This window comes from Triticum aestivum, chromosome 7A (assembly GCF_018294505.1).
Source record: "Triticum aestivum cultivar Chinese Spring chromosome 7A, IWGSC CS RefSeq v2.1, whole genome shotgun sequence".
In the NCBI taxonomy this organism is placed as follows: Eukaryota; Viridiplantae; Streptophyta; class Magnoliopsida; order Poales; family Poaceae; genus Triticum; species Triticum aestivum.
In genome coordinates, this window is record NC_057812.1 from 334,595,305 (window position 1) to 334,607,337 (window position 12,033).

The window sequence follows — 12,033 nt, forward strand, 5'->3', positions numbered from 1 at the left end:
CATCCCCCACTTCGTCCGCGGATTGGGATTTCCTCTCCACCCATTCGTCCGCGGACTCATGTTCTACTACGGTCTTGATTTCCACGATCTGGCCCCCCAATTCCTTCCTCAACATCTCGACATTCATTGTTGTGTGCGAGACCTTCCTCCGCATCCCACCCCACTTCGGATTGTGGTTAAAGATCTTCAATGTGAAGCTGAAGGTGGTGGGCGGTCGACACGCAGAGTGCGGAGGCGCCATGGTGAGCAAGCTGCCCAATGTCACATGGACCAAAGGTACCTTCATGGAGACCGTGAAAGGGTGGCAACAGAAGTGGTTCTACGTCACAGAGCCTCGCAACACCACCTGGGCCGCGGCTCCTGAATTCCAGTCCGGCACCCCGATGCGGCTCACCTCCTGGCTAGAGAAGGGCCTTGACTGGTCTTCGTCGGACGAGCTGACAGTGCTTTAGACGCGCATCAGGAGCATGGTGGACAAGAACGTCAAGCTTGTCAATGTGATCCAGGTGATGCTTGCTTGCCGGATCCTTCTGTGCCAAAGCCGGACTTGCCATCTGTGGGAGTTTGATTCGGCCAAGCACCAGACCTTGCAATAGTTCTTCGGCACTATGCACGAAGACATCTAAAAGGTGCTCTTCAAGGCCAACGAGACATGGCCGGCGATGACCGAGGACCGCGGGCACGACCTGGCCCATCCCGCTAGTGTGGTAGGTTTTCCATATTTCAAGGTGTATCCTTTACTTGCATATTCAAGGAAGACATCTAAGCTTCCCCATTCTTTTTTTAGGGCTGGACAAAGAAGGCGGAGTGGGTCCAGTGTTCGGCTCCGCTGCCCGAATACCTAGCAATCCCTCTTCTGAGGAAGATGCTGGTTCCGGCACCCTACCAAGCACCGGAGAAGAAGGTCAAGAAGAAGGTTAAGGAGAGTAGGAGTGGTCTCCGCCGTAAGGGCACTTCGGACGTAATGTTCGAAGACGCCGAGACCCACTCCTCCCACACCGATAACGATGAGGAGGAGGAGGAAAGCGATTCTCCCCTGGATGGGGAGGGAAGAAAAGGGCGGCCTCCACACATCTGGAGGAAGAGGCATCCAAGAAGGGGAAGGTTTCCCTCATGGACAACTCCGCGTGGGTCATCGGTAGCGGCTCGGAGTGGCATGCCAGAGATAAGCCCATGTCCGAATCATGAGTACTCAAAGGCACTGACGCATTCATATACCCAGCCTCTTTACTTCATAATTTTAACATGTTAAATCATGCACTTGTAGTATGGCTCGTTTAGACATCGAGCGATCCTCATCTTCGGGAAATTCGCTGGATCCGAAGGTGATGGACAACGGTTCCCTTCCGGCGGCCTCCTCTCCCAAGACTACGGAGGACCCTGAAGTGCTATCCTGAAGGACCCTCCCAGATCAGGGGGAGGCACAGGAGGCCGTCACGGTGGCGCCGGAGGATGATACCTCGGCCGCCGGACACATGGGGGAGCAGATCCCCATGGAGACTGGCGATGGGGGCCATATCCAATTCGGCCCCGAGCCGAATACGATCCCGGAGACTTATACAGCTCCAGAATCCAGCAAGCAGACTACTTCGAAAGAAGGAGGTGCACCAATTCCACCAGTGACCTCTGTCCATCCAGAGGCACCGGATACTCTACTGGAAGCGTTGCAAAGCGCTTCCATTGTTGGGAACACCGTATCCTTATGGGTACGATGATTGAGAGGGTTCAGTCCATTAACATCGGACTGAACGAAGCCTGCACCAGCCTCCTAACAGGCTTTGAGGTAAGCGACGCAATTGTATAAAAAGAATGTCATAGTATAGACAGTAGCCCCTAAGACTCTGTCCGGTGTTTGGAAGGAAAAGCTGGACAGAGGATGAAGTAATTTTTACAGGAGACTAACCAAATATGTCTTATGTGAATAAGCAGGCGTCGTTGTTGGCTGCGACCTCTCATACTGCCGAAGTCTCCGGACTGAAGCAGAGTCTAGAGCGGGCCGAGGAAGAGCTCGACCGTGTAAAAAAGTAGCTAGAAGACAAGCAAGGTATGAAATGACCTTTTGTAGATCGATAAGAGATGAATGATTTGTGCTGACCATAGTGCCATGATATTTGTTAGGAGCGGCGACCGAGGTGGAGATCCTCAAGAAGGCGCTGGCCGAGGCCGAAGAGAGAGCGGCAAAGGAACAAGCCGCCTGCGAAAAACATGAGGCCAAGGTCAGTGAGGACCAGCAGGAGCTCCAGGACGCCGTGAGGAAATACGAGTCCTTGGAGCGCACCATTGCGGATCAAGAGTGCGAACTCGCCAAGGCCCGCCAAAGCGCACAAGATGCCCGGGTTGAAGCCCAGGGCGCCCTCCAGGAAATCCAAGAGGCCAGAAAAATCGCGGCGGGTAAGGCCTCCATTATGCAGAGCAAATATGTGAAGAAAAGGTATCTCTTACTAACCCGGATTTGGAGTTCTGCAGGAGCATTTGTGGATTGGCCACACAGTGTTGCCGACGCTGTGGAGTTCTTCCGAGCCGAAGAGGGGAGCTCGACGAAGAAGTTGTTCTGGTTGCAATACCTTGCGCCAGAACATCCGGTGGCCTTTACCAATCAGCTAAAACAACTGGTCGAACTGCATAGGGTGGCCGAACTAGCCATGAAGGATTTATTAATCCGGCTATGGCCTACCGAAGTCATACCCAACTGCTACTTCAGGCTCCTGAAGCGGCTGGCTAATGCCTGCCCCCGGCTTGACGTCATCAAGCGGTCAGTCTGCATTGAGGGTGCCCGGATGGCCTTCGCCCGTGTCAAGGTGCAGTGGGCGAAGATGGACGCCGTCAAGCTCGCGATCGAGGGACCGCCCGCTGGCAAGGAGCACCGCACGCCGGAGCTGTATCTTGGTGATGTCCTCAAGGGATCCCGCATTGTAGAGGGCCAGTGTTCAAAAGACATTATCTTTGAATGAATACCTTCATGTTATCCCGCCCTGTATGATGAAAACAAGACTGATATGTAATATAATGCTTGCTGTTTATTTTGGAAATTTACCTCCTGTGCGGCCGTTTTATTAAATCTGAGAGTTGGCTAGTCGTCGGCTTCAGCCCCCACGTAGGAAGTACGGGGGTATTCGGGTTGGAACCTAAACACTCTTGATCTAAAATTTTGGTCCTTAAAGGAGGTGTTTAGCGCAGCGAACCAGGCAATCGGACAATGTGGCTTTATCACCCTAACTTAGCCATAGGAGTTTGACAATACAAATGTAGGCGCAGCCCCTAGTATTCGTTAGTCTGGACTAGGGTGATGTAGACACCTGATCAGGTGAAGGCCGATCTGTCGCATAATGCAGGAAAATTTCAAGAGATTTAACCTCCGAAGAGCTGACCGGCTCACGCCGCATCATGACAGTCAGTTTTCGGCTTTCTCTACTGAGGTGCTCATCCGGATAAACTAGGACACAATCCCAGTAGTTCCCCCTTTACTACCCTAGCCGATAGAGCGAAACGTAAGGTAGTAAGCATAGGAGCCGGGCAACCCAACTATTGACCAAAGACATGATTCAGAGCCGATGCATATAATGCTAAATTCGGGGGCCAAACTATGTTGTATAAGTGTTCGGACTTGTTGCCGTAGTATGGAGAGCAATAAAGCCCCTGGCGAATTACGGCGTACCAAAGTGTACGGATGCAATCGATAAGAATAGCGAAATAAAATGAAGTAAAAGACCAGTGCCACATGAGTTGGACCGCAAACTATGTTCATTATAATTTTGATTAATACGTCAAAGCATATTTGTACAAATAGTGCGATAAGAATCAGGGCTATTTAACATGCCAAGACCAAGGGGGAGCTGCGTACGGGTCCTAAATGCAGGTAGAATGATCATCAAGAAGAACATCTAAAAATTCCCCCACACGTCTGTGCTGCTTGCAGCCTTGGTATATCCGTCCTTCGAAAGGACCGATGGTCAGGCCATCGAGAGGGGCCTGTGGATAAGAGACCAAAAAATGGTAAAAAGGAAAAGGAAGAGTATGTGTGGGAGCCGTATGATGGACCACAATCAAGTTACGCCTCCATCTATGCCCATGGTATTTTGAGTGCGTAGTTATGTACGTGCGGTACATATGCCGCCATTTGGTTGAGACGGAGGCCGAATTGCTAGTCGATCTCCTAACGAGCTGGACTGTCCTGCTACAGAGTAGTCCGGACTCGTTTGACAGTGTCCGGTAGCGTGGCCGCCGAATTAAGGTTGTTCTTGTTAAGGCCGCTTTGTACTTCTGCTGCCAAGGCTGCAGTGTGCTCCTCAGTATGGAGTGAGCGCTCCGTGTTTCCATTGACTGTGATGACACCGCATGGTCCGGGCATCTTGAGCTTGAGATAAGCATAGTGTGGCACCCCATTGAATCACATAAATGCGGTTTGTCCGAGCAGTGCGTGATAGCCACTGCGGAAGGGGACAATATCGAAGATCAAGTCCTCGCTTCGGAAGTTGTCCGGAGATCCGAAGACGTAAAATTCCCCACTCGCAGCCCCTAGTCCGGGCTGGGCATAGTTTGGATGTTGCTCCTCTGTAATCATGAGGGATCGCATCAAGTCCAGAGCCTCGTTTAAAGGCGAGCTTTGTCGAGGGAGAAAAGAATTCGTGGAGTATGGCGGGGAGGGAATTTCTCGGCCAAGCTCACACAATGCTGACTCCAAGAGTTCGAAGCCAGCATCCAGGGAAGAGTCTGGCTTTGTGATGGTTGCCGGCGACACTACTTCCTTCGGCTCTCTAGTACTGGGCCTAGTGGCCACAGGTAGTTTGGCGGGTTTAGAAATCCCGTCTTCGGTCCTAGCGAGGCGCTCCGGCTCTAAGGCCAGAGCGGAGGTTGGGGTCGTGAATCCTTGGCAGATCAAGTCTCCTCGGATATCAGCGGCATAATCCAAGTTTCCAAAACTAATATGGTGACCTGGGGCGTAGCTGTCGATCTGCTCTAGATGGCTAAGCGAGTTGGCCGGCAGTGCAAAGCCGCCGAATACGAAGATCTAGCCGGGGAGAAAAACCTCCCCTAGGGAAACATCATTGCAGATGATGGATGGAGCCATCGAACCTTCTGACGGTGACATACTGGAACTCTCAATGAAAGCACCAATGTTGGTTTCAAAACCGGCGGATCTCGGGTAGGGGTCCCGAACTGTGCGTCTAAGGTCGATGGTAACAGGAGGCAGGGGACACGATGTTTTACCCAGGTTCGGGCCCTCTTGATGGAGGTAATACCCTACGTCCTGCTTGATTGATATTGATGAGTATGAGGATTACAAGAGTTGATCTACCACCAGATCGTAATGGCTAAAACCCTAGAAGTCTAGCATGTATAATTATGATTGCCTCTACGGACTAAACCCTCTGGTTTATATAGACACCGAAGGGGACTAGGGTTGTACAAAGTCGGTTATAGAGAAAGGAATCTTCATATTCGATCGCCAGGCTTGCCATCCATGCCAAGGAGAGTCCCATCCAGACACGGGAGAGAGTCTTCTGTCTTGTATCTTCATAGCCCATTAGTCTGGCCCATGTCACACAGGCCAGACGCCCGAGGAACCCTTAATCCAGGACTCGCTCAATAGTCCCTTATGTTAAACATGAGATTGTTGCTATTGCACCCATACTTCATAGTTCCTTGAATCAAAAGCATGATTGCTATGATGTTATTATAACTTCTATTAATGTCACTTGTGCCAATAATATGCAAAACCCCAAGCTTGGGGATGCTAGTTTTGCTATGACCTCTACTTATTGCAATGATCATGATTGGGGTGATGATTCTTCTTATGAACTTGAAAATTTATTTAAGCCTCATGATGAATATGTTTGCGATAATATTGAAAGTGGGTTTGGAACAGTGTCAACTTTAGGAAATAATGATCCCACTATTTTGGAGATTGATCAATCTTATAATTTTTTTGATAAAAGTGGGTTTGGAGAGGTCATGACTTTATTTGATGATAATCCCACTATTTCGGAAGAGTGTCAACTTTGCATGCATGTGGATCATGTAGAGAATATGTTTTATGATAGCTATATTGTTGACTTTGAGTATGATCACACATGTAATTATTATGAGAGAGGGAAATATGGTTGTAGGAATTTTCATGTCACTAAATTACCTATCATTATGTTGAGATTGTTATTGTTTCTTTCTTCTTCCTTGCATATGCTAGTTTTTGCTTGTCTTCATAATTTGTTTTCTTATAAAATACCTATGCATAGGAAGTATGTTAGACTTAGATGTGTTTGTCACGTGTTTTGTGATGCTCTCTTTGTGCTTAAATTCTTGTCATTCATGTGAGCATCATTAAAATTATCAATGCATAGATAAAAGGCTTTAAAGAAAAGCGCTTGTTGGGAGGCAACCCAATTTTATTTTTTGTTTTCGCTTTTTAGGTTCTGTTTTGCAATAAATACTTCATATATCCTCTGGTTAGATGTGGTTTTGTGTTTAATTAGTGTTTGTTCCAAGTAAGACCTTTGGGGTAGCTTACGGTGATAGTTGATTTGATCTTGCTGGAAAAACAGAAACTTTTGCGCCCTGGAAAATAATTTTCATTTTTAACAGAAGTGTGCTTTTAAGTTGATTCTGTTTGTAGAAGATTGATAAACAAATTTCTTAGGGTCGTCTAATTTTTCAGAATTTTTGGAGTTACATAATTATTCGAGAGTTACAGATTACTACAGACTGTTATGTTTTTGACAGATTCTGTTTTCTTTGTGTTGCTTGCTTATTTTGATGAATCTATGGGTAGTATCGGGGGGTATGAACCATGGAAAAGTTGGAATACAGTATATATTACACCAATATAAATAAAGAATGAGTTCACAATAGTACCAAAAGTGGTGATTTATTTTATTATACTAACAGAGCTTATGAGATTTTCTGTTCGGTTTTGTGTTGTGAAGTTTTTAAGTTTTGGGTAAGGATTTAATGGATCATGGAATAAGGAGTGGCAAGAGCCTAAGCTTGGAGATTCCCAAGGCACCCCAAGATAATATTCAAGGACAACGAAGAGCCTAAGCTTGGGATGCCCCGGAAGGCATCCCCTCTTTCATCTTCGTCTATCAGTAACTTTACTTGAGGCTATATTTTTATTCACCGCATGATATGTGTTTTTCTTGGAGGGTCTTGTATGATTTGAGTCTTTGCCTTTTAGTTTTCCACAATCATCCTTGCTGTACACACCTTTTTAGAGGAACACGCATGAATCATGATTTATTAGAATACTCTATGTGCTTCACTTATATCTGTCGAGCTAGGCAATTTTGCTCTAGTGCTTCACTTATATCTTTTTATAGCACGGAAGTGGTTTTATTTTATAGAAATTGTTGAACTCTCATGCTTCACTTATATTATTTTGAGAGTCTTTAAACAGCATAGTACTTTTCTTGGGTTATAAAATTAGTCCTAATATGATAAACATCCAAGGGGGTACAATAAAAACTTTCATATAAAGTGCATTGAATACTATGAGAAGTTCGATTCGTTATGATTGTTATGAGATATAAAGATGCTGATATTAGAGTCATGCTAGTGAGTAATTGTGAATTTGAGTAATACTTGTGCTCAAGTTTGTGATTCCCGTAGCATGCACGTATGGTGAACCGTTATGTGATGAAGTCGGAGCATGATTTATTTATTGACTAGTAAAATGCCCGTGCGTTGCTACGGTTTGGATAGTAGAGAAGAGTTCCATCGAGTGCAACACATGTAATTTTAAAATAAGTAGAAAAATATCAAATGCTTACATATGCTTCTTTGGTAAGTACAATGCTTCCATCCCAATGTAGCACACAAGTATGAATTCATGCAATTTTTCCTTTGAAGTTCTAGCAAATCTATGTTGAGGCTTGTTGAAAACTGTCAATTCTTATTTATTATAGCAACCAAAAGACATCCTACAAAGAAATGAATACACTCTAAACTGTTGGTGTTCATTGGTTCAACTATCAATACTCTCTTGTGTTCATACTTACAATCATGACGTGTGTAGCCGTTGAATCCTATGCATGGAAGCATTGCATATATATCAAACAATATTTACCAGGTAAGACACCAAATAGAAAGAAATGAGCTAATAGAACATACAGAACACCTTATTTCACAGTTACATTCCAGAGACATTTTTTCCAAAAAGGAGAAAATCCCCCGGCCTCTACATCGCAATACCCGGTGACTCTATATCTAGATTCTAGAGCTTAACTGTTACACTGACCACATAGTATGTTCTTCATGAAGAATTATTTTAAAATTACAATCTGAAAAATTCTTGTAAACAGGTATCTCAAGAAAATCACTTGATTTCAGAAGAAACAAATAAAAATAATAAAGGAGCTTGACATATACAGATTAGTTTGAATTAGTACTACTTAAAATGTTATCATTCTGGTCTTACATTAGAAGTATCAACCACCAAATTACTCCATATCCTAGTGGTTGCACGTGAGCCGTAGGATTTGCGTGAGAGAGCCTGGGCGACACGATGCAGTTCTCGATTGGCACAATTTGTCGTTTCTAGTCTTTTTTCCTCACCCATTCCCTTTCCTCTTTCTGCCATTGTGATAAGGTTCTTCAGCACAAAATCGGCGGCCGGTGGAGGGCAAGCTGCTCGGCGGTGATAACTCGTGCGGCCGCGACGACGAGTGGAGGATCAGCTGATTGGTGGCGATAAATCGTGCGACCGAGACGGGGGAGAGCAAGGCCGTGCGGTGAGGAACTTCAGTCGTTGTTGCATCGATAGCTCGTGCGACCGCATCGGGGAAGAGACGTCCGTGCGAGGAGGGAGCCTAGATGCTTGCTGCTGATAGCTCGCGCGACTGCGGCCTGTGCAGCAGAGGCGCGTCCGCACGACTATGGAGCTAAGCCGCTAGGTGAGTCCCTCCAAAAACTATGCTCGTGTTGTCCTCCCTCTGTTTTTAATCGCTCCCTCTGTTATCCTCCCAGTCGTGTGTGGGGTGGTGCTGGGGGAGGGTGTGGAGAGGAGAGAGCCCGGAGAGGAAGAGGCACGCACAGCGGGAGACATTTTTGTTCATCAATCCTGTGGGTTGAGTAGTTACATAGCAACAGCTAGGCTATGTGGATTCATAGGGAGCATTCAGATGCAATTTTCCTATCCATCAAATGGATTTCATTTATTTGATGGACAATTTTTTGGGAATTCACATAGCTAGCGACCATGGGGATATATGCAGGGATTGAGATTGAGAGGCAAACTTATTTTGACTTTTTTTTGCAGACAATGAATTGGAAATTTTATTCAACATACCTGGGGCTATTTATTGATTCTGTGCATTATTGCAAGCATTAGTTAGGCAATTATATGCTTGGCAGATGATATTTTCCAAAATAACACTTGGGGTAAGAACAAGGTTGTGTGAACTGAACTAAACAAGGCAAGACATTTCAATTATATTTTTTGTATAGTGGCCTGAGCAAGGTTGTCTGCACAATCATATATGTTGCTGCATGTAGCACTGCCTGCTGCAAAGTTTCGTTGATATTGGTATTCTTTTCAATATTGATTGAAGAATCATCACAAAGAGTCCTTACCATGGTTTGTTGCATGTACTGGTTCTCTCTCACATGCCTGAATCTGTATGGGAAATTTTCAGAGTTGTTAACATGCATTAGTTATGCAATTATACTTGGTATGATGCATGTACTGGTTTGTTCTTGCAGGCCTTAATTAGTACATGATTTTTTTTCATAGAGTCCTTAACATGCATCAGCTATGCAAGTATATGTTAAACAGAGGAGGGACATTTTGTTCATCAGATGGGGGCCATTTTATTTTGGATTTGGCTAACAGAGTAGGAACTTTTTACTGTCATTAAAACCTTTTCCCCCTTTATCTTGTGCCATCCCCCGTATACTTGCCAATTTGTTCCCCTTTACCATCTGCAGGGCTAACTGGTCATGGCCACTACTCTTTATTTTCTCTTTTTTGTCACAGCTGAAGGCTTAGTCCAGCACAACAATGGATGCAACCTGTCCGTGGGACTATCCGCGACTTAGAAGTTCAATTCGACAAAGCTGCCAACATCTTTCCGTGCAAAAGTACAAAAACTCAAACCCTCACCCCCATCTCGTTTTGGTGTCCTTTATTTAAAGCATGGCAAAAAAAATGTGCCGCCTCTGTTTTATATAGACCAATTTTTCACTAGGACAGAAATATTGCCTACAAAGGCAAACTAAAGTAGCATGTAATAGTAAACCATGTGTTGCAGAAATGCACACCATGCTGCCTGCATGGCAAAGCACAAGAAGATTGACTTGTTCCATTGGTCTAATTTTTGGCAGCTTTATAACTTGATCAATTCTAAACAAAAAATATGTTGTTCAACTACAACATGACCACTTGCTAAATCCTAGGTGTTATCAATAAACAATAACGCTAGATTGATTGTGCAGTTTACAGAATTGGTGAAATTTGCACTCCATCTTCCAACATCCGAAGTGGTCAAGTTTAATTAATTAGAGCTGGGTAAAGAAGGTATGTGACCTAGAAATTCAAACACTAAGCCTGGCTGACACAACTCCTTTCACTTGCGGTCATGCCGATTTCGTAGGTCTGGAGTTGTCAGTTTTGGCTGACCTTTGTTTTTTGTGTTCCTGCATACACCGACCAAGTGCCTCAATGGGGTCATGCTGATTTCTTGCACCATGTGAGCCCGACCAAGAGGAGCTAGCCAGATTTGGAGTTCTTGTTGCCGCCATCCTCCATTGCCCATCAGGCTTGGCCTTTCGTAGGTGTGTGTACTGCATGCTTTCATGTTCGGTGGCGGTCTAGCACCAATCTGCAGAGGAGCTTGCCAGATTTGGAGTTGTCATTGCCGCTAACCTATGTTGTCCGGCCACCTTCTGTAGGTGTGTATTCCAGATCACGCCGTGTCGCTGTTCTGCAGGTCCGGCTCAGGCCGGCCGGCCCTCTCCGGCTCTCCCACTCTCTCTCAGTCCCTCCCCTCCCCTCCAGCCGTATCTCTCGTCCTCTCCCTCCCCTGCAACAACAGCAGCAAGGCGCTGGGCGGAGGAGAGACCGAGAGGGCCGGAGGCGAAAGGGAGAGTCGGAGCCCAAGGGAGAGTGGAGGCGGGGGCAGCCGCCGATGCAAGGAAGCCTCCTATGGCATGCCCTCTCCCCCTCTCTGTCACTGGATAAGATAGAAGAAAGGAGCGCGGTTGAATTCTAAGAAATTCAGGGGCTAATTTATAAAACCGAATCGTTTTTTCAGAATACCACTTAAAGAGGGACTGTGGGTTTAATTCAAAACAACATAAGGACTTTTTTGTAAAATGTGCGACGACGGACGACCAGAAACATTAGTTGCTTTATTATTAGGGAAGATTGTCTTCCTTATGAGTGGCAGTCGGGGACGACCGATGGTCTTTTCCTACCAATCTATCCCCCTAGGAGCATGCATGTAGTACTTCATTTCAATAACTAATAGATTTTTGTAACAAGTATGTGAGTTCTTTATGACTAATGTTGAGTCCATGGATTATACGCACTCTCACCCTTCCACCATTGCTAGCCTCTCTAGTGCCGCACAACTTTCGCTGGTACCATAAATCCACCATATACCTTCCTCAAAACAGCCACCATACCTACCTATTATGGCATTTCCATAGCCATTCTGATATATATTGTCATGCAACTTTCCACCATTCTGTTTATTATGACACGTTCCATCATTGTCATATTGCTTTGCATGATCATGTAGTTAACATCGTATTTGTGGCAAAGCCACCATTCATAATTCTTTCATACATGTCACTCTTGATTCATTGCACATCCCGGTACACTACTGGAGGCATTCATATAGAGTCATGTTTTGTTCTAAGTATTGAGTTGTAATTCTTAAGTTGTAAGTAAATAAAAGTGTGATGATCTTCATTATTAGAGCATTGTCCCATGTGAGGAAAGGATGATGGAGACTATGATTCCCCCACAAGGCGGGATGAGACTCCAGATAAAAGAAAAGAGGCCAAAAAATGAGAAAAGGCCCAATAAAAAATGTGAGA

General features: G+C 45.4%; 1 long non-coding RNA gene across 1 annotated transcript; it reads left to right on the top strand.

Annotated features, from left to right (window-relative positions):
* The first annotated feature begins 8,564 nt into the window (after positions 1–8,564).
* On the top strand, positions 8,565–11,561 carry LOC123151452 (uncharacterized). The gene is made up of 4 exons (XR_006475649.1): positions 8,565–8,885; positions 9,968–10,071; positions 10,426–10,764; positions 10,882–11,561. It is a non-coding gene; the product is annotated as an uncharacterized lncRNA (long non-coding RNA).
* Positions 11,562–12,033: the final 472 nt, after the last annotated feature.